Source organism: Alexandromys fortis, unplaced genomic scaffold, assembly GCF_014885135.2.
Source record: "Alexandromys fortis isolate MF-2015 unplaced genomic scaffold, M_Fortis_MF-2015_v1.1 scaffold_59, whole genome shotgun sequence".
NCBI classification, from domain to species: domain Eukaryota; kingdom Metazoa; phylum Chordata; class Mammalia; order Rodentia; family Cricetidae; genus Alexandromys; species Alexandromys fortis.
In genome coordinates, this window is record NW_026067943.1 from 595,787 (window position 1) to 623,297 (window position 27,511).

The 27,511-nt window shown below is 35.5% G+C and overlaps 1 protein-coding gene across 5 annotated transcripts in view; it reads left to right on the forward strand.

The window, feature by feature from the left end:
• The window catches only part of Grm7 (glutamate metabotropic receptor 7), a 901,797-nt gene that overhangs the window by 322,191 nt on the left and 552,095 nt on the right, over window positions 1-27,511 (forward strand). The gene's annotated exons all lie outside the window — the stretch shown is intronic.

Consider the following 27,511-nt stretch of genomic DNA (forward strand, 5'->3'; position numbering starts at 1 on the left):
TATATGTTAACCTCAGGAACAAAAAAAAAACACCCACTGAGCTTCTGATGAAATATATTTTCTCAGCAAGATGATCTGGCTGAAGCTCAATTAGCTTTTAGCTTTCGTACTGTTTAAGGTCTACAAACTTAGAGCAGAGATGGCAAGGATGACTCTAACTTCATTTTCACTTTTTTGCACTTTTTTTTCTTTGATTTAATAAATGGTTGACTTTATTAAGAGAAGACAAGATAGGTATTTACCTCAAACTATCCATGAAAACAAACACACAGATTTACTCATATAATACTTTTGTCTAACAATTAGTTATAATACCAATGTAAACCTGATGTACAGGTGTAAAATACAAAACACACACACACACAAAATCCCACAAGCTTGCAGGGCTGAATTGATACAGATGTCCAAGTAGTATTGAAGGAAGACTTAGGCACTGGACAGTTCCTTAGTGATGTGAAGGGAGCAATGATGACCAATGATGTCAGCCTCCCCAGATATATGAAAGTTTCCAATACCATATTTCTCACATTCCTCAACAAGGTTTCAGACAGGCTGTATGATGATGTATTGAAATAGTCTACTTTCTACAGTCTAATTCAGATGGGTGCATACATGCCCATCAGTACCAACAGAAGTCACTTTAAGAAGGTAGATATAAAACAGATGCAAAGATCAGTATGTAGTCACGCTGGCAGGGACAGCAACAACTGTAAAAGACATAATTCATGGAGCTAAACAGAATCTCAATATAATAATTTTCTTCTCTGAGAAAAGGGACCACTTCAAACCACATGCCTATCTAGACATTGTGTAAAACGATGAGGGATGCTGTATGAAAGCCTATCATCATTTTCTTATTCTCTCCACTCCAAGTGAATGGGATTAGACTGGAAGGTAAAAATGATCACGCTTCATTTTACTTTTTTTCTAATTCAGGAATTCATACAAGGAGATGGGCAAATATTTGAAGCTCATTAATCAGTTTCCCTACCATCTTTCTAATTCTTGCTTTCAAGACCAAGAATCAGCAGAAAACACATTCATTATTCTTTCCTAAGGGTGAAGAGGGTAATTGGGAACCAGATGTAGCTAAGTTGCAATATAAGCTCTAAGCATATTAAAATGTGTAAATCTTGGCATGTCTGAAATATATCCAGATGCTATGACTGAACTGGCAGTTGGACATAAAAATATAGTGTAAGAAGCATCATCTATCTAGAATGGAGATCAGAATTTGAGGTTTGTCAGTACGTCAGTGCTATATAATTCTGGGCAATGGTGTGCAATCACTTCAGTCTGGAGGATGCTCAGGGACATAGCCAACAAAAATATTTTAAATTACAGAACTATTGTCATACAGAAACATTAATTAAGAAGTGCCTAATGATAGAGTGTAGTTAAGAGGCCAATTGTTATTCCCACCACCCAGAACCAAAATAATCACACAGAAACTGTATTAATTAAATCACTGCCTAGCCTTTCAGTTCTAGCTTCTTATTTGCTAATGCTTACATATTAATTTAACTCATCTCCATTAATCTGTGAATCACCATGAGGTCATAGTTTCATCATTGATTCATAATGGTTTCAGCATGTCTGTCTTCAGCAGCAGCTCCATGGCTTCTCTCTAACTTCTCCTTCTTCCTCCCAACATTCAGTTTCATTTTTTCACCTAAGTTCAGCCCTGATATAGGTCCAATAATAATAATATTGATAATTATTAACTAATAATCCTATTCACAACATACAGAGAGGATCCCACATTATCTCATTCTGTTGACTAAGTTTTCTGTCCTTCCTGGTTCCTGCAGTTGTGCAATCCCATAGAAATCACACATAGGTCTAAATTAATTATAAACTCATTGGCCTAGTATCTCGGGCTTCTTATTAACTCATAACTTATAGTAGTCTTCTCTGTGTTAGTCATGTGGCCTGGTACTTTTATCAGTGAGGTGGTCACATCTTGCTTGCTCTGTGTCTGGCTTCTTTTGCAGTTGTTTGAAGACTGAGGACTGAACGTCCCTCTTCCCAGAATTCTCATTGCCCCACCTCTACTTCTGGCCTGGTTGCCCCACCTATACTTCCTAGCTGGTTACTGGTCAATCAGTGGCTTATTTAAAATACAAGTGACAGGGTACAGAAAATTGTCCCACAGCAGTAGAGTGTTTTTACAGCTCAGGTATTAAAAGCTGAAGATAAAACATTAGCAAGTATAAGGATGGATCATAGTGTTTTGTGGTCTGGAGGTCACCATTGGCTTTGAAAAAGACCCTTGAGTTAAAGGACATGGTTGAAGTGTAAATGGAATAAGTTTATAAAAAGTAGGATGTAGAAAATTAAGTGAATACACTAAGAGGTGATTGTACCAGAGATGAGAGAAGTGGTGTCCTCAGAGTGGTATGTGTTAGCTGTCATGAATAAGTTGGGGATGTTTTTTTTTCATATATTTAAAATATTGTATATAGTAATATGTTCCCTTTATGTTATTTACCTTTTCCTACACTACAAATTATTTTCTTTTGAAATTTTAAACTATGTGTATACCTGTATCCTTGTACACCTAAGTGTAGTGCCCACAATGGCCAATACAGTGTATCAGATCTCCTGGAGTTGGCAGTTGTGAGCCACCAGATGTGGATGGTGGGAACATAACCTGGGTTCCTTGAAAGAGCGGTTTTTGCCCATATCCACTGAACCAGCCAGCCAGCCTTCCTTCCCTCATCTATTAATTCTTCTTATTCTTTTCTCCATTGTCTTTCCAATTCTCATATTTGTTCTTCTTCCAAATGACTGATACTCTGTACTATACTAAGAAAAGATGAATTATATAACTATTTGAATAGATAGAGATGAAGGAAATGAGTGTGTAGTTCCCCACAACTCTGAGGACCTGTGGAAGATACACTCACACACACACATACACACACACACACACACACACCTAACAAAAACAAAACAATAAACCCTTAAAATAGTTCTATGTTTTTGTGAATAATAATGTTCTCTAGAGAAACTGGTGGAGAAAACAGTCTTCTTGAAGCAGCAGAGTTTCTAAGTAGATTAAATAGCTGCAGCGCACTATAGCCAACAAGCATGTGTTCTCTACAACTTGTTAAATTATGAGGACTTCAGTACAGAGCTATCCTGACATTGGATGAGAAAATACTAGTTTTTATAATTATCATTAGAAAACTTTACTTAAAAACATTTATCAATTTATTGGCATTTCTTACTAGTAAATTCTTTGTGGAACACTATTTAAATAATCAAAATTTCGGCTGTACCATCTGGCTTTGAAATTTATATTCCAGTATGAATTTATTTGTTTTGACAATTAATTTTTATTATTATTGTTTTATCTGAGTATCCACAAATTAAACTTTCTTTTAAAAGTAATTTCAAATTCTCTCGCATTTGGAAATATTTCCTTATTTTAGTGTTTAGTGTCAGAGACCAAAACTAAGCACACTAAACAAATTTTTAATTTAATCTTTCAAAATATGGCATATTGAATGTTCGCTGACCTTTTTTTTTTTTAATTGTCGTTGCCATTTCATAATGAGAGAACCTGGGGTGGGGAAAGACTATTATGCAACTTTATAATTAGTGCAGTCTTCATATTTAGAGCAAAGAACTTGACTATGTATTTCAGAACACTGAATTTCTTTTATGCAGATCTGACACATCTGAGCATTAGTGGTGGTGCAGGTGTCTGGAATGTGTAAGATTGACACCTGAACACTTTGACCTTAATCTCTTACTTATAACCTTTTCATAGTCTTGGGATGAAAGAATTACATAGCAAAGTTAGATAGAAGCTATTAATTAGAATTTTGGATAGTGGATGATGATCTATTTCATAAACCACAGAATTCCTTCTCTATGCTTAGTAGGCTAGTGAATAACTCAGGACTGAGCAACAGATCTTTCTTGGTGTCATGCCACACTGGTTGAATATATTTGTCCCCTTTCACTACCACCTTCATCTACATCAGGGCGTTGTTTGGGTCTCACATAAACTCACATCCATTCCACGGTAGCTTGAAGTATCAGTAACAAACTGGGACTCCAGCCCAGAAATGTGGACTCTCAGTCTGCTCTTCCCAACCTCTGGACTATGTTCACCCAAATCCCTGCATTATCTAAGCCAATTGCAGGGCAGCTGCTTATTAACAAACAGATGTCACTTGATGGCAGTGACATCCATCAGAGAAAATGATTCGGCTGGAATCAGTCCCTGGGCAGTACAGAAGTCATCACTACAACATATTGTCCCAGGATTTCTGTTTGCTGATTTATTAATAATAAAAGTCCATGTTGCCCTGGCACTTATCTGATTTTAGGGAATGAATAAAATTTGAACTATTTGTGTCAGGCTGAAATGTCTTGTAAATCAGGGTACCTTTGTACATTTCAGTTATTATGAAATGAGCAAAGCTCTGTCTAGATGAATAGGATGTAAGCCCATTGTATCTTGAATGAAAGGATAAGAGATAGAATGCTGTTTTAATATCACAGACAGCATGACTGCTTGTAGTTTAATACTCATATTAGTTTATAATGGAACGCTAAGAAACTGATTTTGTTTCCAGTCAATCAAATATTTTCTCATTGAGTTCTCTACACAAAACAACTCTAGCAAATCCTCTTTTTATTATCGCTACATAAGAAACAGAGTTTCTGATAAATTTAATTTGCTTTGCCCACACTAGCTAAAAATTTGATTTTGAAACTGATCCATTTCTCTCCTTTCTATGACAGGCTATTCTAATCATTAGCATATTGTGAAGATGACTGAACATTTCCTAGTCATGTGACCCATATTAGTTTCCACACTTCCTTATTACTTATGTTGTGAGTGGTTAGCTATCATTTTGGGTTTTTTTCTTTATTTATTGCCATATATATTTTTCTCCAGTCCTCTACCTTCTTTTCTCCCCTTCTCCCCTCTCCTGTAACCCCCACTCTCCCAATTTACTCAGGAGATTTTGTCTTTTTCTCCTTCCTATTTAGATCCATGTATGTCTCTCTTAGGGTTCTCTTTGTTGTCTCGGTTTTATGGATCATAGTCTGGTTTTTATTTGCTTTATGTCCAAAAGCCACTTATGAGTGGATACATATTATATTTGTCTTTCTGGGTCTGGGTTATCTCACTCAATATGCTCTTTACTAGATCTATCCATTTGACCACAAATTTCAAGGTGTCATTATTTTATTGTTGAGTAGTACTCCATTGGGTAAATGTATCACATTTTCTTTGTTCGTTTCTCGGTTGAGGGACATATAGGTTGTTTCCAGGATCTGGTTATTACAAATAATGCTGCTATGAACATAGTTGAGATCATGTCCTTGTGGTATGAATGAGCTTCTTTTGGGTATATACCCAAAAGTGGTATTGCTGGGTCTGAGGACATGCCTAAACAAAGAACTCCCAACAGATGAATATCAAATGGCTGAAAGACGCCTAAGGAAATGCTCAACATTCTTAGCCATCAGAAAAATGCATATTAAAACATCTCTCAGATTCCTTCTTACACCTGTCAGAACAGACAAAATCAAAAACACTGATAACAGTTTATATTGGAGATGGGTAAGAGGAACATTCCTCCATTGCTGGTGGGTTAGCAGTCATTTTGTAAGAAATTAGTACAACTAGGTTCTTGGTCACTTTCCTATTGCTATAAAAAAGCATCACAACCATGACAATTTAGAAAGATAATTTTTGTGTCTTGCATACAGTTGCAAAGTTAAGCCCATGACCATCATGACAGGGAACTTGGCAGCAGACAAGGAGACATCAGAGAACGATAATTACAAATGCCGCAGATTTTTTGAAACTTTCTAATTATTCTCAAACCATCTTACCAACTGGTTACCAATCAGTCAAACGTATGAGTCTGTGGAGGCCATTTCATTCAAACCCCCATACCAGGTTAAAGAAAGCATTGATTTTATTCAGAGAAATTGATGTGGGTCAGAGAAAGGCAGAGATCAAAACTGATTAGGAGAAGAAATAAAACCAAATATATTGACATAGTAAAGCTGCTGTGATTAAATCTATTACTTTGTATGCTAACCCTGCCAAAAAATTAAAGACAAGAATGAACTATCTTCAAACCAAGATTTCTAGAAGAGATTGTATATATGATGGGATCTTGATTTTGGGTTTTTTAATCTCTGAAGCTCAAAAAATGGTACATGTGGTTTAAATCACCTTTAGTGGTGGGCCCTTATAAATATTTCTAGTTACTTTAAAAAATTATTGATTTTATGGAGCTATACATTTTTCTTTGCTACCTTCACTTTTGCTCCCCTCCCCCTCAACACTCCTCCATGGTCCCCATGCTCCCAATTTACTCAGGAGATCTTGTCTTTGTCTACTTCCCATGTAGATTAGATCCATGTATGTCTCTCTTAGGGTCCTCTTTGCTGTCTAGGTTCTCTAGTTACTTTTGATATTTTAAGATTTACTTTGTTTCATAAAATAAGATGGGGCTGAGAGATGACTCAGCCATTAATGACTAGGCTCACAACCAAAGAATAAAATAAGATAGAAGCCCCAAATTCCAAGGTAATTTGGTTTGTTTGAAGTGGAATCATCATTGGGACTGGCAGTTGGCTCCGTAGTTAAGAGTACTCTTCCACAAGACTTGGGTTCATTTCCCAGCACCCATATGGTGACTAACAATGGTTTATAACTCCAGTTCCAAAGATCTAATGCTCTCTTCTGGCCTCAAAGAACACCAGCCAATCACATGTTACATGTGCATACAGGAAAGCAAACCATTCATATTCATGAAGATTTTGATAAAGATAAGTAAAATCTTTAAAGACCATATGGTTGAGTACTTGTTTTACATGATAGTCAGGATGGTTTTTCTAGGCATAGGGGTATGGTTGTTTTAGTTTGGCAGTCAAATAGATATCTATACCATTACCCCTTTGATATCCTTGTATTTATAGCCACTATTTTTTTTTTTTCTTATGAACATCTAGCATAGTGTTTGGTGTCTTATCAATATGGAGTTAAATTCTCACTTTTGTTTTGGTGTTTGTTATGTTATTTCTATGGTGAGATTGAATCACACCTCCTGTGAACTGAAATATCTCTATCCAAAATCCAGTGGAAATGTTTCACCCCTGTGTGTTGACAGAGGCTGCTTGTGTGTTTCCCAGCTGACCAGACATGAAATAATTGCACAGAAACTGTATTAATTAAACCACTGCTTGGCGTATTAGCTTTAGCTTCTTATTGGCTAGATTAATCTTAATCTTAACTTCATCCATTTCTATTATTTTATATGATACCCCAAGGCTCATGTTTTACCAATACTGCTGCATGGACATCTCCAGTGGCTACATGGCATCTCTTTGACTCTGCCTACTCTCTCCTCCTCTATCTAGTTGGAATTTCTGCTTTGCCATATTCTGCACTGCAATAGGCCCAAAGTAGCTTTTTTATTAACTACTGGTATTCACAGAAAACAAAGGGGACTCCCTCATCACTTGTGCATTCAGTAATTGAGACTTTGGCAAAAGAGTAGGCTTAGAGGACATCAAGAGGGTGGAACCTTCATGATAGAATTGATTAGCATTTAGGAATAGATTAAAATAAACTCGCTCTTTACCATAGGAAAATAAGGCAGAAGAAAGAAGCTATCTGCCAAAAATGAAGATAGCCCTCAACAAATCCTAAATATTCTGGCACCTCAGTTTTAGATTTTCCAGTCTCCAAAATGGAGATAAATAATCATTTTCTGCTTCTGCCACTTAATGCATTGAAGTTTGGTATGGTAGCCCAAATGAAGCAACAATATTACCCAATCATATTGTTTTTAAATATGATCCAAATAGCTCATGCAGTGACTATGTAGTTATGCTTGAAGAAGAAGCTGAATTCAAACATGAGGCTAAGGAGTACTCTCCATATTTAGGTCTTTCCTAAGTAGTAGCCAAACTCTTTATGGTGGGATTACCATACTATGGGCACAGGTTTTGTTTATATACCTATATAAATTGCTTATATGCTACAAAACTGGAAAAGAAATGTAACAATATCATATATATGTGTGTGTGTTTTGTGTGTGTTATTTAAATGTGTATATACTTGCATAGAATTATAAATTCATCGTAAATGCAGTGTCTAACTTGTACCCAGCATCTTTAGCCTATGTGTAGGACACATTCCACATATCAATTATCTGTGATTAGACATCTGACTAGTCCAATGCCTGTAATTGCTCATTTTCTAGTTGCTGTGACAAAACATCCAGCCACAGCAGGAGGGGAGGTTTTATTTCAGTTAGAAGGTAAAGTCTATGTACGTGGAGATAGCATGGCAGTGGGGCTCTGGGCAGCTGTGACTTCGCATCTGTAGTAAGGAAGTGAAAAGAGGGGAAGGCCAATGCTCAGGTTATGTTCGTTTTCTTCAGTCTGGAAGCCCATGAAATAGTTCCCTCCCCACTGGAGTGAATTAATTGATCCAATCTGAGAAATATCTCACAGACCTTCTCTGGTTTATCTTTTAGATGAGTTTTGATTCTTTCATCCTGTCTTTATTAACCACAACAATATCTTTACCTGAGGCTTAATTCAACCAAATCTCTCTGTCCAACAAGAGTCTTTTCTGACTCCATACCTCATTCTGAGCAGGAAAGTAAAGCAATATCACAAGTTTCCCCTGACTTCTCTCCTCTGATGCAGGGGATACTGTGTTTGCAAACACTCTATACCTTTATTAATAATAGCTACTTATCTATTCACTGAGGACAATGGCCCCTACTATTTGCCATCCTAATCTCCATGCTGTGAGGAACTATGTGGTAAAGTGGTTCTCCCCAGCATCAGTTCAGGGGTCCAATCATAGAGATCCTTTGTAGGAATGTTAATCAAATGAACTCTTTATCTATAAGATGAGGAGAACATGTGATGCTATGGAGGTGGGACACTGGAGAAGGTATGGAGAAGATCATTCCATTGAGTAAGACACATAGAGTAATGTCTGCACTTTAAAACTGGGATGGGATAGCCATGGTAAGTAATAAAGATAGCACGAATTCCACACGAAATTCTAAGTTAGTTTTATCTCATGTATCCCTTAGAGAGAGGACATAACATTCATCCACTTGTGACATCACTTTGATAGGTAACAGTTTTGAGTCAGTGGTCAGGACAGAAAAGTAGTCATATGAATATATTACTTTGCTAATAAGTAAGAAATTATGACAACCTTCTCTGAGCACCAATATTCTAAATGAGTAAGACATAGTTGTTACTCTAAGGTCATGAAAGTCTGATAGAGAGACAAACACTGTTAATACCAAATTTTAATAGGAACTTTAATCCACCTCAGAATCACCTAGAGAACCTGTTCAAACACAAGATTGTATTTCATTCACTAGACATATGGTTCTGACAAAGAGCCTGAGAGTGTGTTCTAGATTTATTTATTCCTTGGTGGAATCCTGAAGACCACACTGTGGGAATTACTACACAGACACCTGTGTGAGAGCACTGCAGGTGTCACTTATGAGGCCACCTTCATTGTTCACGGAGAAACCAGAGAATCTTCCTGGGATGCTTCACCAAGCCCTGCTGTTCATATGTCTTGATGACTATGTGACTTTGAAGACTGAAGCATACAATAATTGCCACTTCTTTAGAGTTACTGTGAACTGTAATACAGTGCAGCCTTTGCTGTAATTGTGCCCACATTGATGTGACTTCTAAAAATCACTATGGTACCTGACTGTCAAGTTGTTTTCCCTGACTCTCAGATTTTATATAGAACCTCCTTTATCAAGTTCTTGAGTTTTGAAGTAAATGGACATTGGAAGGAAACTGATGGGCAGGATCCTTGCCATTCCCTTGAAAGTGGGAAGAAAGCTGGGGAAGTGTTTCAGATGGACTTTGAAACATCTTGGTCCATAGTGTACAGTAAGGAAGGGGCCATTTGTTAGTTCTTGACCACGTAGCCTCAAAATAATCACACAGAAACTGTATTAATTAAATCACCAGTTGGCCTATTAGCTCTAGCTTCTCATTGGTTAATTCTTACATCTTATTTTAACCCAATTATATTAATCTGTCTATTACCACATAGCTGTGGCTGTTGTAGAAGGAATGGGTTGTGTCCCACTGCCTGACTAGCTTAACCAGTAAAGGATGAAGGTTAACTATCAGACTGGGAGAAGATTAAGGCAAAGGTTCAGATGTAAGAGGAAAGCTTTCAAATTGCCCATGTGGCTTCTTGTGACCATTCTCATGTCACCTATTCACACTACTTTGTTTTTTTCTTTAACTATTATTGTTATATTGTAAAGACTTATAAATATATAAATACAAGCTATACATACATATATATATATTATAAAATAAAGCACACATATATATATTTTTTAGAGCCGACCACCTAGTATGATGATAACCATTTAGAACACTTTACCATGACGAAGACTGACTTTTTACTCTCGGCAGTCAATTGTCTATAGCTCTTCATTTAGAGGTGTGGTCCTCTGAGATTTCCTCCATCCTCATTAACATGCCAAATGTTGTTATTATGTTCAGTTCTTGTTTAGGCTATTATAGTGTTTTAATTTAATGGGTATAGCTTCCCTTTCCTATATAGCAGACTCAGTCTTTGTCCCTTATAATCTTTCTGCCCCGACTCTGATCTTTACATCTGACTGGTATTATAGCTGGGATAGGAACCGAATGCTAACAACCTAATTTTAACATAACATAGTGAACTCTAATGACTCTGTTTTAAAATTAGGTCATATTCTAATGTTCAGGGTGTTTAGGATCCAGCTTATATTTATTTAGAGATACAATTTATTATATAGAACTGATTTCATAGAGCTATACATTTGTACTTTAGAATAAATTATACTTATAACTTCTCTGTTATTTATTCAGATTTTCAATTATTTGTCCTCCCGGTGGGATTATACTTCCTAAGAAATCAAGGTCAGTTCTTAGGAAGCACTAGATATGCAGCCTGTATGGCAGGCTAAACTGCGAGCCACTGTGACAGGAGTTGATGAGAATTCTGATTTATAAAATAGGAACAACATTTCCTTACTAAACACCAGCAAGGAGGAAATGCCAAGTGCATCACATGCTGTTGGGACAGGGTTATGTGCAGTCAAGCAAGCTTCACAGTTTAAAGCATTCTCTCCCCAGCTTCCCTGAGGAAAATCATGCATTAGCAATGGAATGAAAACAGCTTGCTGATTCCTGGTGCCCTTACTCCCCCTGTGAAGGAGCCAGCTTAAAGTACTTTTAAAGCAGAAGCTTCTGTATCTTGCAGTACTTCTGTGAGGAAAAGATTTCCATGTTGGTATTTGAAACTGTCAGTGTGTTTAGTTTCTTCATACTTTTTTTTTCAGCAATAGGACATCCAAATAATATACTAGTAACAAGAGTTATTAAACACGCAATGGATTTGCCAAAGGTGCACAGGTAATGCCCTCTGGGATTTTAAATGGCAGGTCTCTGCTATTTTATTTTTCAATAACAATCTAAGAGCTAAATGGGAGAGGGTTAGCAACATGATCCTCATCTCCTCTAGTTTTCAAAGGTTAGCTGTATTCCTTCTAAAGGAAAATTGCTGAACTAGATGATTCTTTAAAGCTCTTTATCTATATCCTGACCTTATCATCTTACCTTGTTTTTGATAGCAGGAGTAGTCTGTTCTCATGAGAAGTATTCAAACAATGATTGCATCTGGTGTGTTCACAGTCCCATGACTTGCATGAAAGTTGACAGGTAGTCTTCATACATTGCACAACAAAACAGTACATGTTTGTTCAAAATGGCATCACTGAGTACTATGCCAATGGCTATAATCTTCATTTTCGAGAGTTTATTATTGATTCTGAGTCTCACGTAGCCCAGACTAGCCTTGACATTGCTGTCTTATCCAGACGGCCTTTAGTTCCTGATCTTCCTGTCTCTCCCTTCTGAGTAATAGAATTATTATATCTAGTTTATGGGTTGCCATGAATTAAAACCTAGGCTTCATGTAGGTTAGAAAAGTACTTTATTAATTAGGCCTTTCTCCAAGCTCTTTAATTGAAATTTCTGTGTTTGTATTTTGATAAAACATATTAATTGTAGGTGTTTGCTAAGAACACAATTAGTGTTTTGGGTTCTAATATAAAATTGATAGTTCTTTTGAAGGAAGACATAGAGGAATAAATTATAGCTGTCGTGCTTAAGGAACATAATTGCTAAGGGAAGATAAAGATACACAGAGCTAGGCTGTAATAATAGTAACCAATAACATAAAACACATACCTAGGTACATGCGTGTTCACATGTATAATAATGTTTATGTTATATTAAAATATTTGTATAGTCTCATGAATTTAGATAAATGATAATTCTTCCTTAGTCCATCTGAGAACACTGAGCCTCAGGACATTATCTTGGGTTGTAGGACTAGGAAGTGATAGACCCAGCATTTAAATGCTGGAATTTAGCTTTTCTTTAGATAATATCTAATCATTATGTCCTCTTAGTGAATGATTACATTCTCTAAGAATGGAATAACATAGATAACAGGAATCATCATCTCCCTTACCCTGTGATTTGCAGTCTTCTTGGATGGAACCATTTTTTCTACTTCTAATGGCAACATCTTGATTCAGATCATTCATATTTCACCTGGACTGCAACAGGTTGTGTTTCCTCTGGCTCTTCCCATGCCATCTTTTATATCTATTGACCACATTTTGTGATACTCATGATTATATAAAAGGAATTTCACTGACAAACTCACTCCTATCCATTCTTCAAAGTTTAGTCATGCAGGAACAGTATTCACACCTGATAATGCCTACAGATTTGTTTGGGTTCAAAATAAGAAAGAAAGGAGAATCTCGAAATAATTTTGGAAAATATATTGAATGAAGTATAATTAAGGAGATAAAAGTATTCTTTTAATCATATTTTAAGGAAAATAATCCTGAAAATTGTTAGGAACAAGAATGAAACTACCATGATTTAGTAAGTAATACTTGACAGTGATGTAGCAAAAAGTTAGATGTTTCAGAATCTGAGGTACTTTTCAGCTTTGCTTTCTGATTGGTCAATAAGACTTCAGGAATTTTAGTTCAGTTTTATTTAAACTAAAGGTCGGTTTTATTTAGAACAATACTTGTATAACAAACAAATCCTCAAATCTTGTAGCCCAATAAAATAAAATTTTATTTCAGTGTGATGTCTAATATTCAAGTCCTTGGTAAATCATACTTAACCTTAAAGGTCATAGTCCACAGTGCTTGGAAGCTGAGAAAGAAGTATTGATGAAGTTCTACTCAGTCTCAGAATCTCTGCTCTAATTTATGAATGTAAAACATGCCATGACACGGCCTGCTGGTAAGAGTGCTTGAAATACAAATGTTGGATATGAGGCATCTTCCAGGATACATTGACAATTTGGAAAGCATGACTTTGGACAGCTGATTTTGCTTTATACATTAAAATAACATTTTTTCATAAAATAAGTATGACGATCACAGTTAATACATAGATTTATAATGAAGAATTTAGAAAGTGTTCAAGGACAATATTAACAGTGCACTCACTTGAAAGGAAAAGAAAGAGTAAGACTCAAGCACCATGGAAGGCAACAGAAAAGAGAGAGAAAGAAAGAAAGATAAAAGTATGTGTTGTGCTTGATTCTAAATTAATGTTTTCAGTATTGCTTTTAGAACATGTATTGAAACACTAGATTACTTGAGTGGAAATGGTAACTTCCCTATATTCAGCTCCAGACAATTCCCAATGCAGCTAGCAGCTGCTCCCATGCTCTCCCTTTATTCAAGTTCCATTATCACGCCTTCACATTATATGAGGGATTGAGGTTGGTACAGCCATTCTAATTTGATCATCTCCACCAATTCTACATTCTGGGTTGTTCAGTGTATTGTAGGGCTAGCTGACATAATTGTTCTGTGTTATGTCTACAAATAAATAAAATGTAGGACTTTGCTGATCACATGGAAGAAATTATTATATCTCTTCTTGATTGGGTGCTTTGCACACACTGCCTAGCAAACATAACAACTCTAATGTTGCAAAAAGAACGCAAATTTACTTGAAATGTAATTTCTATCCCTAAATAGTTTCAAAGTCACTTCAAATCAACAACGACAAAAAACAAAGCATAAAGGGATGCTTCCTTTGTTGAATTATTCTGTATGGTACAGTATGGTACATGTGTAAATGAATATGTGTGCTTTTTTTGTAAATATATACCTGTATATATGTACATGTGTATTTTGTTTGTATATGTGTGATTTCCTTTTTTCCCCCATTGGCATGACTGACTTGATATATGTCACACAGAAATGTTAAGGAGCAGTAGATTTATGTTTGTGGATTTGGATACGAAAATGAAGCCCAAACTTGAAAGTTTATGCTATACTTTGGCAAACTTATCTTTAAAATACTTATAATGAAAAGTTTACAATAGTGTCAATAGTTTGATCTGTTAAATACACTTGCCCAAATTAAATAGTCTCTTTGAATGCAGAAGTGGCTCAGTGGCAGAGTTCTTATCTTTACCTGCTCAAGGCCCTGAGTTAGATCCCTACCAAAAGAAAAACAAAACAAAACAAAACAAAAAAACAAAAAAAATCAAAACCAACAAACAAAACAAAACTATTCTTCTGCTGAATTGTTAAACATTTGATAATTTTGAGATATATTTTTTGCTTTTCTAATTGTTTGTGCATGTGTATGCCTGAACTTATGTAAGTTTGTGCATGTGAGCATCGTACCCATGAGGTCTGAAAGAGGCCCTGAATCCTTTGAGCTAGAGTTGCAGGGAGTTGGGATCAGCCTGTTGTAGATGCTGAGAATGCAACTCAGGTTCTCTTCAATAGCAATTCACATTATTTTCTATTTTATTTTTTCATTCATTAACATATATATTATTATATATTTCACATGAATCAGAAGCTGTACAAAATAATGGCCTTTGTGAATATTTACTAATTACAAGGAAAATACTTGTATACTATGAAAAATAATGCTAGTCATTTATTGATCTAATAGGCATTTTTGCTGTTGATGATGTGCTTTCATGTTTTCCATTCATTAAAAAAAAGATTCTTGCCCCCCCCCCCCCACACACACAAGCTGCAACACTTGGGAGAGCAAGTTTTACACCTGTTAGTAAAGGTGTGAGTGAGACAGTGCTGAAGTTGTGAGCACTGGAGAGTTGTCCCCATTTTTCATCTGTCCCATGGCAAGACGGGCAGGAGGAGAATACCCTGCTTGTTGCCCACCAACACCTGAGGCAGATGGGAAAACTGGTCTTGTTGTCATAATAGTGGGAGAGTTATCTCCCACCCCAGCTAGCATCAACACTCAGGAGAGTGTGTACTGCACCTTGACTGGGCAACACAATGCAGCCAACCCTTTTGATGCAGGTGTGGGTGATAAAATAAAATATATTAGAATAAATCAAGAACCTTCAGATCGAAGTTGGAACCTTCAGATCCAACAGAAGGAAAAGTGTCCCAAGGACAGGCACAAGAATCAAAGACCCACGTATTCTCACAGTCAGAAATCTCATAAAAGAAAAAAATGCTAAGCTAAAAGCTATGATATATACACAGAGAACCGACTGCCGACATATTTAAGCACAGTCTGCTTCAGTCTCTGAGAGTTCATATGTTTCTTTCTTAGTTAACTCAAAAGAGCTTATTCTCCTTGTGTCCTTCAGCCCCTCAGGCTTTTCCACTTCTTCCACTTCCTCCTCCAAAGAGTTCCCTGGACTCTGAGGGTAGGAATTTGATGGAGATATAACATATATACACGTTCTGCATAATATCTAACTGTGAATCTCTGCATTTGTTCCAATCTGTTGCTTGAAAAAACTTTTATGGTGATTTCTAAATAAGACACTGATCTATAAGTATAGAAGAATATCATTAGGAGTTATTTTATTGTTACCTTTTATTTTTCTGTTTTTTAGTCTCCCAGATATTTAGTCCCTGGTTCTTGATTAACAAATCAATGCCAGGTATGACTTCCATCTTTGGAAGTAGGTTTTAAGTCAAACCTGACATCTGTTGACTTTTACCACAGTTTTGTAGCAATATTTCCCTAGCATATTTTCAGGATATAGTGTAGGTCAAAAGTTATATGACTGGGGTGGTGTTTAAATTTCTCTCTCGGCAGCCTTTAACTTCCTATATCTAAGAAATGGAAACATATTGGTAAAAGCTTCATGAAGGCGCCAGCTTGACTTCTTCATGTTCAATGAGTTGTGTGGATGTTTCCCATGACAGTGGGGCCCTGTTGTCAGTTTGTGGAGAGTTATGCATTAACTTAGCAACAGTCTGGGTTCTATGGTAATTTCTTTGTGACCCCCTTGGCCAAAACTTCAATTGAATGTAATCCAATTCTGTGACTAGAAGCCTCATTAGGTGATAAGAAATGGACATTTGCGACTGGTCCCACTATTAGGATACCTCATTAGGATCACCATCATACATTTTTGGAGGTTTTGGAGCTTTTGGAGGTTTCCACTATAGTAGATTTCCATATAATCCCTCCATGATCCTCAGTTACAGACGTCTCTCCTCTTACTCTTTCCCTCTACCCTATTTACCCTCCTCTTTCCCACCCCATCGCCCCATTCTCATCCACACCTACCCTCAGTCCATCTGTATAATCTATTCTATTTCCCCATACCTCTCCCCCATAGACCCCTTCGCTATGCTTATCCTCTCTGGGTTTACAGATTATAACTTGGTTAGCATTTACTTATTTGCTAATATTCATATACAAGCAAGTATATACCATATTTATACTTCTGGGTCTAGGTTAAATCACTCAAGATGATTTTTTCTAGTTGAATCTATTTGCCTGCAAGTTTCATGATGTCATTTCTTTTAACAGATTATTATTACTCGATTTTGTAGATGTACCACAATTTATTTATCCATGTTGATAGACATCAAGTTTTTTTTCCAGTTCCTGGCTATTATGACTAAAGCCACAATGAATATGGTTGAACAAAAGTCCTTGTGGTAGGTAAAATGTCCTTTGGGTATATGCCAAAGAGTGGTATAGCTGAATCTTGAGGCAGACCAATCCCTATCTTCCTGAAGAGATGCCACACTTATTTACATAGTGGTTGCCCAAGTTTGCACTTTCACCAGCAATGGATGAATGTTCCCCTTATTCCACATCATCACCAGCATGAGGTATCATTTGTGTTATTGATGTTAGCCATTCTCACAGGTGTAAAATGAAATTTCAATGTAGTTTTGAGTGACATTTAGCTGATGGCTAAGGATGTTGAACTTTTCTTTAAATGTTTCTTAGCCACTGAGTTTCCTTTATTGAGAATTTTGTTTATACCTGTAAATCATTTTTAATTGAATTATATAGTTCTTGATATATACTCTTGAGTTCTTTATATATTTTGGATATTTGTCCTTTATTGAATGTAGAGTTGATAAAACATATTTTTCCATTCTGTAGACTGTTGCTTTGTCTGAATGATAATGTCCTTTGCCTTGGAGAAGATTTAAGTTTCATGAGGTTCCATTTATTAATTATTGGGCGCAGTTACTGCACTACCAGTGTTCTGTTCAAAAAGCTGTCTCCTATGCCAATGTATTCAAGGCTATTCTCCACTTTTCTTTCTATCAGAATCAGTGTATCTTGTTTAATGTTGAGGTCACTTGAACTTGAGTTTTGTGCTGCGTGATAAATACAGAACTATTTGCATCCTTACACATCCAGAAATCCAGTTTGCAGATTTAGATTCTTTAGTGCATTATATCTTGTTTGCCCTTAATTGCTCCATAACCACAGTCTCTATATTAACTTGGGTTTTCAACTATTATTATAACAGTCAGTTAACTCAACGTCTCATATCTTCTAGGATGAATTTCCAATAAATGCTATTTTTATTACTTAAATGCTTATGATTCACAATTCTTTACAGAAGAGAAGCTAGCTTTTTTTTTGTGAAGAGATGTTGCCAGAGTACACTCTCCAGTTTCGATGTTTCCTGGTTCTTGGCATCTTGATCAAAATTGAAGGTTACCAAGTGATAAGAAGCTTCATTCTGCACCAAAGTGAGAGTGCAGATGAGAGAGACTCATTGAGAGAGCAACGGGTTCCTTGCATTAGACAACCTAAGGGCAGCAGTTATTGTTATTGTCCAGGGCTGCTATTTATGGAGTCAAGAAATAGGAGACGTTGGTTCACAATGGGAATAGTAAGTTTTGTTCTCATTTTTGATTGATAAGCGAGAGTTGTGTCATCCTTTCTTCCTTGCATGGGCCCTTTAACGGGATACATATGATTTTACTTCTATGCTTTTCAGTTGTGCAAAGGGTTAAGACAGTAAATAGGGACTTCCCCCCAATGTTCATTCACAGAACACAGTTTGACTCGCTGCATGTGAGCTTAAAAACAATTTAGGGTGACGTGCCATTTGACTCTAGTTCCCAGAAATACGCTAGAGTGTGTTTGGATGGAAACAAACAATAAAAGAGAATTAGTAAGATGTTACTAAAGAGAGGTCATTTACTCCACTGTTTAAAGTGAGGTGTGTGAGCAACTTGACACAAATGAGGCTCCTGGGTTATCTGTGCATTGTCAAGAAAGCCCAAAACAAGCAAATTTTCAGATAACTAAGGTCATCCTAGGCTTATCTGCCTCGGAAGAATTGAAGAACTATAAAATACAGGGTCAAAACTCCATATTAGTCTTTTCAACTGATAGTCTCTTTGGAATATAAATCCTCATAGTCACGAATGCTTGTATAAGCATGGACTGGAAAATTTACTTAATCCTTCTCTGGGCTTGTTCACTTTCCTTGGTCTTTCACTTCTCAATATCCACAAGTCAAAATCTAATTCTTTGAGTATTTAGAATTAATATTGAAAGATCAAGAATATGTAAACTAAACTTCCTGAATTCTGATCTAGCTGTATTTGGTTTTGGTATTTAATGATGGGAAGGGCAGTGTTTTTCTCACATGGGGTACCTTGTTGCTGTATTATCCATACTTGCTTAAATGAATAAAGAAATTTATGAAAAGAAGGATGGGGAAAGAAGAAAGGTGAGACAGAGGGAAGAAATAATTTTTTTTTGATTCTTGAATATCATGACATACTGCATTTTTAATACTAGTACTTACTAAACCACTTGTCTTAATGTATGCTCTTAGGACTCATGAGTGACACTTTCTTGTCATTACCTATAATTGGCTCTTACTTAATGAAGAGCTCAAGTTTGATTAAATCCCACAGAAGAGGAAAATACTCTAAGCAGATGTTTTCATTCAAGGGTAACGTTCTTGGTCCACTACAAAATACTCCTCTTACATCTTGCTCAAAGTACCCAAGTTGTGTTAGGTGTGAAAACAGTTTCATTTGATCATCTTATTCTTGATTTTGTTCTTTTTGTTGATTATTTAGCAAATTGGCAAATCACTCTTTAGTGGATTTAATATTTTGGTTAAAAATATCTGTAAATGAATGTGGATGCTGCCCTTCTTAAAGAATCTTTTCTCTCTGTTCTATCAAGGCTAAAGTCCTATCATGGCATCAGAAAGTCTAGACAGAACTCATATATTAACTACAGTAGTTCTAAAGGCAAAGCATGAGACACTTTACGTTTGGTGAGATAACAATCAAGTTAAATATCTTACTTGGTCCTCAGTGGCTTCTTTCTCCTAGTCTCTTCATGACCCGTTGCATTTTCATTTTGTTTGATATTACATTGCATTAGCAGATATTACCTCCACATTAATTTTTTTATTTGATATGACCCAATGCCATATGTCAAAAGACCAAACATTTCCCTCTATATTGAATATAATTCGGATCATAAAACCAAGTCTCGCTCTTTTGCTAAGCATATGGCAACACATAGCTCATTATCAAAGCTATATAAAGTGAACTTCTTAGCCTTTTCACATAGAACTGGAGTTAGAAGCAAAGTTCCAGGGTCCTGACTATGCTGAGTAAACCCTGACTTAATTAATATGTTTTTTCTGTCTCAATAGTTTACTTAAAGAGAAGAGTAGTTGTGAAAAGTAAAAAGATTATACCACATTCCCAATGTGGTCACACTGGAAACTGTAAGATTTGGGGGTCTAGTGACATATGTGGGATATTGCTGTGGGTCTTAGGTATAAATACAGGCAGAAATGGACTAAGGACCAATATGTATGCATAAGTCATCAGGTTTTCTTTTCTTGATTCTATAAAACTAGGAGACAGTTTATTTAAGGTCCAAATATAAGTGGTCATAACCTACAGGCATGGGTTCAGGATGCCTCAAATACAACGTTCCAATGTACAAAAAAGTTTAATGGATATGTTTTATAATTACTGAAAAAAGAAAGTCATAAATTAAGGCATTCCTAAAATGCCTTGGTGGAAACATTGGTTTACAAAAAAAGTACGGAATCGATTTTGGACATATATTATGATATTTCTTAGTTTGTGGATTTGTAGATGTTAGTATTCTTTGACATTTATATATTACTAAATGATTCATACCATAGTCAAAAAGATTTTTAAGTCAATCACAGGGATGGGTGAAAAATAGCTGCTAAGTCTCAAGATCAGCAAATTCCCAGCTCTCTGTAATCACGAACGTTTAATCTATCAAGCAGTTATTCAGAATTCTGAATATGGATGTAAGTGCTTTGTGGAAACTTCAACTCACTGTTCCTCCTCATGTAAAATTTTATGTCACTAGGATGCTAGGTCAATTCATTCCTAGGATCTGATAAGTACAATTTGAGTATGCAGGGAAACAATTTTCAAGAGGAAGAAAAGGTTCGCAGAGACTTCAAGGAATATATCCCCCAATTGTATCCATTTTATCAGTCATTTAATCAGAGAATAATTTTATTCATCTCTCTGTATCTGACATAATATGTAAATATGACGTATAAGAGGAGCATTAAAACAAAAGCTAAAACAAACAACAACAAAGAATGATCTAAAGAAAAACATTCCCCAGATGAAGTATCTTAATCAACCAAAACCACAGTTCTTAACCAGATTGAAAAGAAATTCATCTTTGTTTTCACAGTTATTTCTACTTTGTGAAAGAAATGCTTGATATATGAACTGTTTGAAATAATTCATCATTGTCTATTGATTTCTGTAGCTCTTACCTCATGTGCAGTGACTAGTTTTAATTTTCAAAGTATTAGGATTCAATATATAATTTTTTTACAAAATTTGTAGCTAATATTTTATTTGCACTGTTAATATATACCAGCAGATTTCAATTTGGTGAAATAAGTGGATAGTCACATTATGGAAAAATCACATAGTGATATAGTAACATTCTGAAATTCTGTCTAGCAAAAATGTCATTTCTGTATATGACAAATATTTTACAACGATAGAAGAAAGAGGCTAGAATTGTGAAAACCCAGGTTTCCATAGAGGGTTTACTTGTTTGTTTATTTGTTGTTGTTGTTTTTGAGGAGGCATAGCTAAATCACACTTTGTATTTCATAATCAGAAAGATAAGTGGAACTGTAATATAAGACATTATTTAAAATTACCCATATTCTTTTCTTCAGCAGAATGTAAATATTATTTGGTATAATCCTTGTTAATCAAATTTTAGGACATTCAAAGACTAGTTTAATTGGGCAACTTAAGCTCATATGGTGTAACCACCATGAATGTTGTTGTCGTCATATGGAACTGATTACTTTGTACAGTTTAGATAAAAATGTCAGTGAAGTCATAGTTATTGGAAAGTATGAAGATATTAGTAAGTTCTAGGGTTTCCCTGAGCCGTGAGTTAGTTGTATCTGGGCACTTTAATCTCAGTAACAATGTGGTAATATAGTTGGTTGACTCAGTTAGTCGTCTTCCATTTATAGTAGCTGGATAACGTTGTATTGTTTTGAACTCTGAATAGTGGATTTAAAACAAAATTACAAGCTCCAGTGAGATATCTCAGAGGCTAAAGCATATGCCACTCTACCAGATAACCCAACTTCATTTCCAAACACACTGATGGCTCATAACTGCCTTTAGCACCAGCTTTAGGGAATCCAACTCATCATTCTGGACACCTAGGACAACTTCATTCACATGTTTTTCTTCCTACAGATACACACCTATATAAATAATTAAAAATTAAATTAATATTACAAAAATCAATTATAAATAAAATAGTTGCCTTAACATGGAGTTCTTTAATTTGAGTAATTTAAAATAAATATTTGCCTCTTTCTCATTGGGATTTATGATCTGAATTACATCATATAATGAGAGAATTACTTTATGATGATAATAAAATGTTCACATATTTAAAATATTAGGAATTAAGGGAGGAATGCTGGGAAAGTATACAGCTTTCAAAGAAATGTGATCAGTAAGAAGACAAAATAGTATCAGCCCCATTTGCAGGTCATTAAAACCAATATTATCATCATTTTTATAATTTAGGAAATTTTACCAAAGAGGAATCCAAATACCTTAGACAGTATAAAAACATGCCTAAATGTAAGATAGCTTAATAAATATAGAAGAGAGCTTCAATGTCATTAAAAGTGTTTCCTTACTTTGAGTGAACAACTGTGAGTGATATGGAAAATGAGTATCACTCAGCTTTTCTGAGTCCAGGTTATGGATATGTCCTCTGAAGTCAGTACAAGTTTGTAGTGAGACAAATAAATCCAAACATCTTTCTCTCAAAATTTCCCAGCACAGACAAAGATAAGAAGTAACTCACAGAGTCATTTCCAACTATATTGAAGCCAGTTTTGGATGTGGGTGTCTTTTCTATTAATCAAAATCACATAAATTCTCTTAATTTTCTTAACTCTTCATTACCAAAGAGCCTACTGGGGAAATACTATTTAGTTCAGAAGTATTAGCTACCACAATAATGTCTTCTAATATGTGTAAGACTTACTTTTAGTAAAAATGGCTCATAAATTCTTTGTCTATTTTTATACAATTCCCAGTAACCATCTATAAGTCTATAATGGATATTTTCTAAAAGGGGTCAATGTTAAATTAGTAATGTTTAGGATTGCTTTTGGCTAAGGAAGCCAAAGGATCTTGTCTGTAATGACCCTTTTTAAAGAATTATTTGTCTGTCTACATATTTAAATAATGGGTACTTGTTTGGTTTATGAGTTGACTGAACTGTTTAAACCTCCACATAATCCTGTAACTTGCATTCATTTTTTGTTTAGAAGATTTATTTATTATTTGTATACATATATGTCTGAGCATATTTTATTAGAGTATATGGGTGCAAGTATCCTCAGAAGCCAGAAAAAGACATTGGATTCACAGGCATTGGAGTGACAAGCAGTCTTCCACAGCCTAATGCAGGTGTTGAAACTCAACTCTGGCTCTCTGTAACGTCAGCAAGTTCTCTTAAGTGCTGAGCCATCTCTCCAGTTTTCTACATAGGTTACCTTAGTAACTGGATAACTGTAATATACCTATTTCTAGGAAAGAAATATTTTCTGCGGATGCCATTGGTTATGTCATACTTAAGAGGGCAAACGCTAAGGAGTACGGATAACAAGAATGACTAACAAGCAGTACATTCAATTTAGCTCTAATTATGAAATTTTACATAGAGATAAGATTTCTAGAAATTTTGGAGATTTAATTTCCTTTCTGTATTTTCTCTGTCTATTAAAACATCAACAGTCTTAAAAAGTTCAGAATAGAAACTGTTTAAATTTCTAAACAGCTGAGTAGTACTCTAATATGTATATATTCCATACTTTCTTCATCCATTCTTCAATTGAAGGGCATCTAGGTTGTTTCCAGGTTCTGGCTATTACAAACAATGCTGCTATGAACATAGTAGAGCATATACTTTTGTTGTATGATAAGGCCTCTCTTGGGTATATTCCCAAGAGTGGTATTGCTGGGTCCATGGGTAGGTTGATCCCAAATTTCCTGAGAAACCTCCATACTGTTTTCCAGAGTGGTTGCACAAGTTTGCATTCCCACCAGCAATGGATGAGTGTACCCCTTTCTCCACAACTAAACAGGGAATTAATTAGCCTAGGAACCCTATCTTTTTCAGCTTTAAGTATTATCTGATAATGCTAAAACACATTTTGAAAACTGATAGTCATAAAGCTGGTAGTGTAGAAACTGTTAAAGAATAAATAACTTTCCATGTTATTTCATTCCAACTTTGCCAGTAATAAGTCATTCTGGAGTCTAATAAGCACCAAAATCCTTTCTAATACAAGCAATCATTCTTTATTAATTTGTGTTGGAATCATAGCAACATTGATGTTGAGTAGCTCCTTCAAAATCTGTAGGATTTATAGATGGCCTGGGACATGTCCTGATAGATGACAGCATATACTTCATCTTCTATTTTCATAGCAATAGAATTCATCATACACATTCATCTGGGACCTGGACATGAGTGGCTGCAAAAGATTATAGGCTACCATAGCCATCAGTGGAAACCATGTGCTAATGTCTCCTAGAGATTACAGCCCAGTTAATTCTACAGGGCACAGTATCCTCTGCAGGTGGCACTTACTCTGATTAAAGCTTTAACTTGAAGAGGTGAGTTCAAGACCATGCTGTTCTTAATACAGAATTGAAAGTAATTTTTGACACATGCCAACTTAAAGCCAAGGATGTACCAAGCACTTTTGTTGAGCAGTGATATAATTTACAGGAAATTGATAGCTATCTATTTCTCTTTAGAATCTAAGCTATTGTAGCACTGGGGATGACTACTGTATCTAAAATGCAGGGAATAAATTTTCCATTTGGTGTAGACATTCAGACATATTTTGACACTGCCTAGTGATTTGTTCGTTTTATATATTACAATATGTTTTATTTTTAAAAAATATTCTTTCTAGAAGTCTTCAGCTAATTATTGTTTCATCTGGTGCAATGTTTCGCTAGTGAATTCTTTTATCATATTTTTATGTTCTTAGCCTTTATGTTTTCAACTACTGTTTTGTACACAATGTTCTTATTTCATTACTTTTTTCTATAGAATTTTCTTTTTCAAAAACATTTTGAGCTGGGAGGGTCTCTTATTGTTGCTCAGGCTTCTTTCAAATTGCCATAGTTCTCCTGACTAATTTTTAAGATCTTAGAGATACTTAAGATTTTAACTTTGAGTAGCAACCTGTGATCATTTTTAGAACAATGTGCTCCACTCTGTTGAGTTTTGTGATTAGCTGTGACTGTAACATCTGTAAGGAGTTTTCTCATTGCTACTCTCTCACTGTCTACTTCTGTTCCATTACTATTATTAATATATAGTCAGCGAAGTTCTTACACTCATTTCCAACTCTTTCACAGATGCATATCATGAAGCTTATACTGCATCCATTTTTTTTGGTGCCATTCTTACTGGACTTTTACATGACAGGACATATGATGGCTTCATTTATCAAGCTGTATTTCTTGATAAATTTATTTTTCAAAGTTATCTTAGTCTTTCAATTATACCACTCTTCCATTCTTGCAAAATTCACTTTGAAAAATCTTAAATGATATTGGTCTTTAGTAATCTGTTACTCCAAAATTCCTTCTCCAACATTTACATATCTTGACATCATTTTGGGTCCTTCGCTTCCTGGTTATCTTGTAAAATTATAGATTCTCACATTATTAAAATTGAACTTTGTCTAAGAAAATATTATAGCTCAATTCTCTGTTGTTGGGGTAAAACATCACAACCAAAATGGACTTGCGGTGGCAATGCATGCCTTTAATCCCAGACTTGGGAGACAGAGGCAGGTGAATCTTTGTGAGTTCAAGGCAGCCTGGTCTACAGAGCAAGTTCCAGCACAAGTTCTAAAGGTACAGAAAGAAAAACTAGACTTGGGGAAGGAAAGTTTAGTTTATACTGTAGGTTATAGGTCATCATCAAGGAAAGCCAAGGCAAAAACTCTAGGCAGGAACTGAAGTTGATATTTTGGAGGATTGCTGCTTATTGGCTTGCTTCCTCTAGCCTATTTTTAAGTCTTTCTTGTATTCCCAAGGCCAATGTACACAAGTATGGCATTACCTGCAATGGATTATATCCTCCTGTGTCAATAAGTAATCAAAAAAAAAATGCTAAACCAACATCACCACATTTGTGGACGCAATTTCTGAGCTAAGAGTCCATCATCACTGGTGTGTCTAATTGACAACAAAGATTAGTTACTCCAGAAAGCATAACTCTGTATTTTGTAGTTTTACTACAGCATTCCTAAGATAGGAAATATCTTTTCTCCTGGCTCTTAAAATCATATTTTCTAAATATTATTGAAATAATATTAAATCATGCAAAACTTAAAATGCTATATTTTATTTTAATACATATAAGTGCATGAAAATAGAAATGACATTGAATACTCTTTGTTGTTCAAGTTCGGGGAAAAAGAATACTAAAAGCCAAAAGTGGTGAGGATTTGTCCTCTCATATCCACACTGTGTATTGAATGCTGTTTCATATTCATTTGTCTTTGTTCTTACACATTTCAGGCATTGCCATTCATTGGTCTACGTAAGTAATAAAAACTATTTTTTTTCTCAGAGTTTCCCGATAATGAAAAATATAACAATTTCAATTAAAGAGCATGATAATATATTTTAACCTTGAGGTAGCCTCAAGCCAATTGTTCCTTAATGTGCCAGTATCCCAGCAGTGTGTGACATCAACTGCCCTGCAATTAGCTACTTTGAAGAGTTGGCAAATTTTTCTCCATCTAGTATTTTTTGAACATTTTAGAATCTTCATTACTTGAACAGAAACCTTTTTGGTATAAGATTATTTTCTTTTTTTCTCTGTTTTACATTTATTTAATTTTACCTTTTTTCACTGTTTCTAAAAGAAGAAAGGACTTGGGGAAACATTTAGCAATACAATACACCTAGTAGTTTATTGCTCTTATTGTTGTGTTTGAAGATGTAAAGTTCTGAAATAGTATTCAGTCCTACAAAGTGATTTTGTATGATCAATTTCTCGTAACAAATTTTTAAGTAAGAAAGATTAAATTTATATTCAAAAATCTCTTCTGAGTAATAAAAACACTCCCCTAATCTTCCTAGAAATGAGGAGCATGTAATCATGTTGCTTTATAGAGGTCCATACAGAGATGGTTTCTAGCAATCATGAACTCCACAGGGGAGATAGACCATTTTGTGACTCTATGGACAATTTAATGTAGTAGATTTTGTTGCGACTCTATGTCCATTAGACCTTAGATGCAGGGTAAAGGGAAAATGTTAGAAAGATGAATGATGTGGGAGTGTCATATCAATCTGTTGATTTCATTGGCTGAGCAATAAAGAAACTGCTTGGCTGGCCCTGATAGGTTAAAGCATAGGTAGGAGGAGAAAACAGAATAGGATGCTGGGTGGAAGAGGAAGTGAGGTCAGACTCTGCTCTGCTTCTGGAGAGACGCCATGCTCCGATCTCCCGGGCAGATGCATACAATGAAGCTCCTCTCAGCTCCGAACCCAGAATGGACATAGGCTAGAAT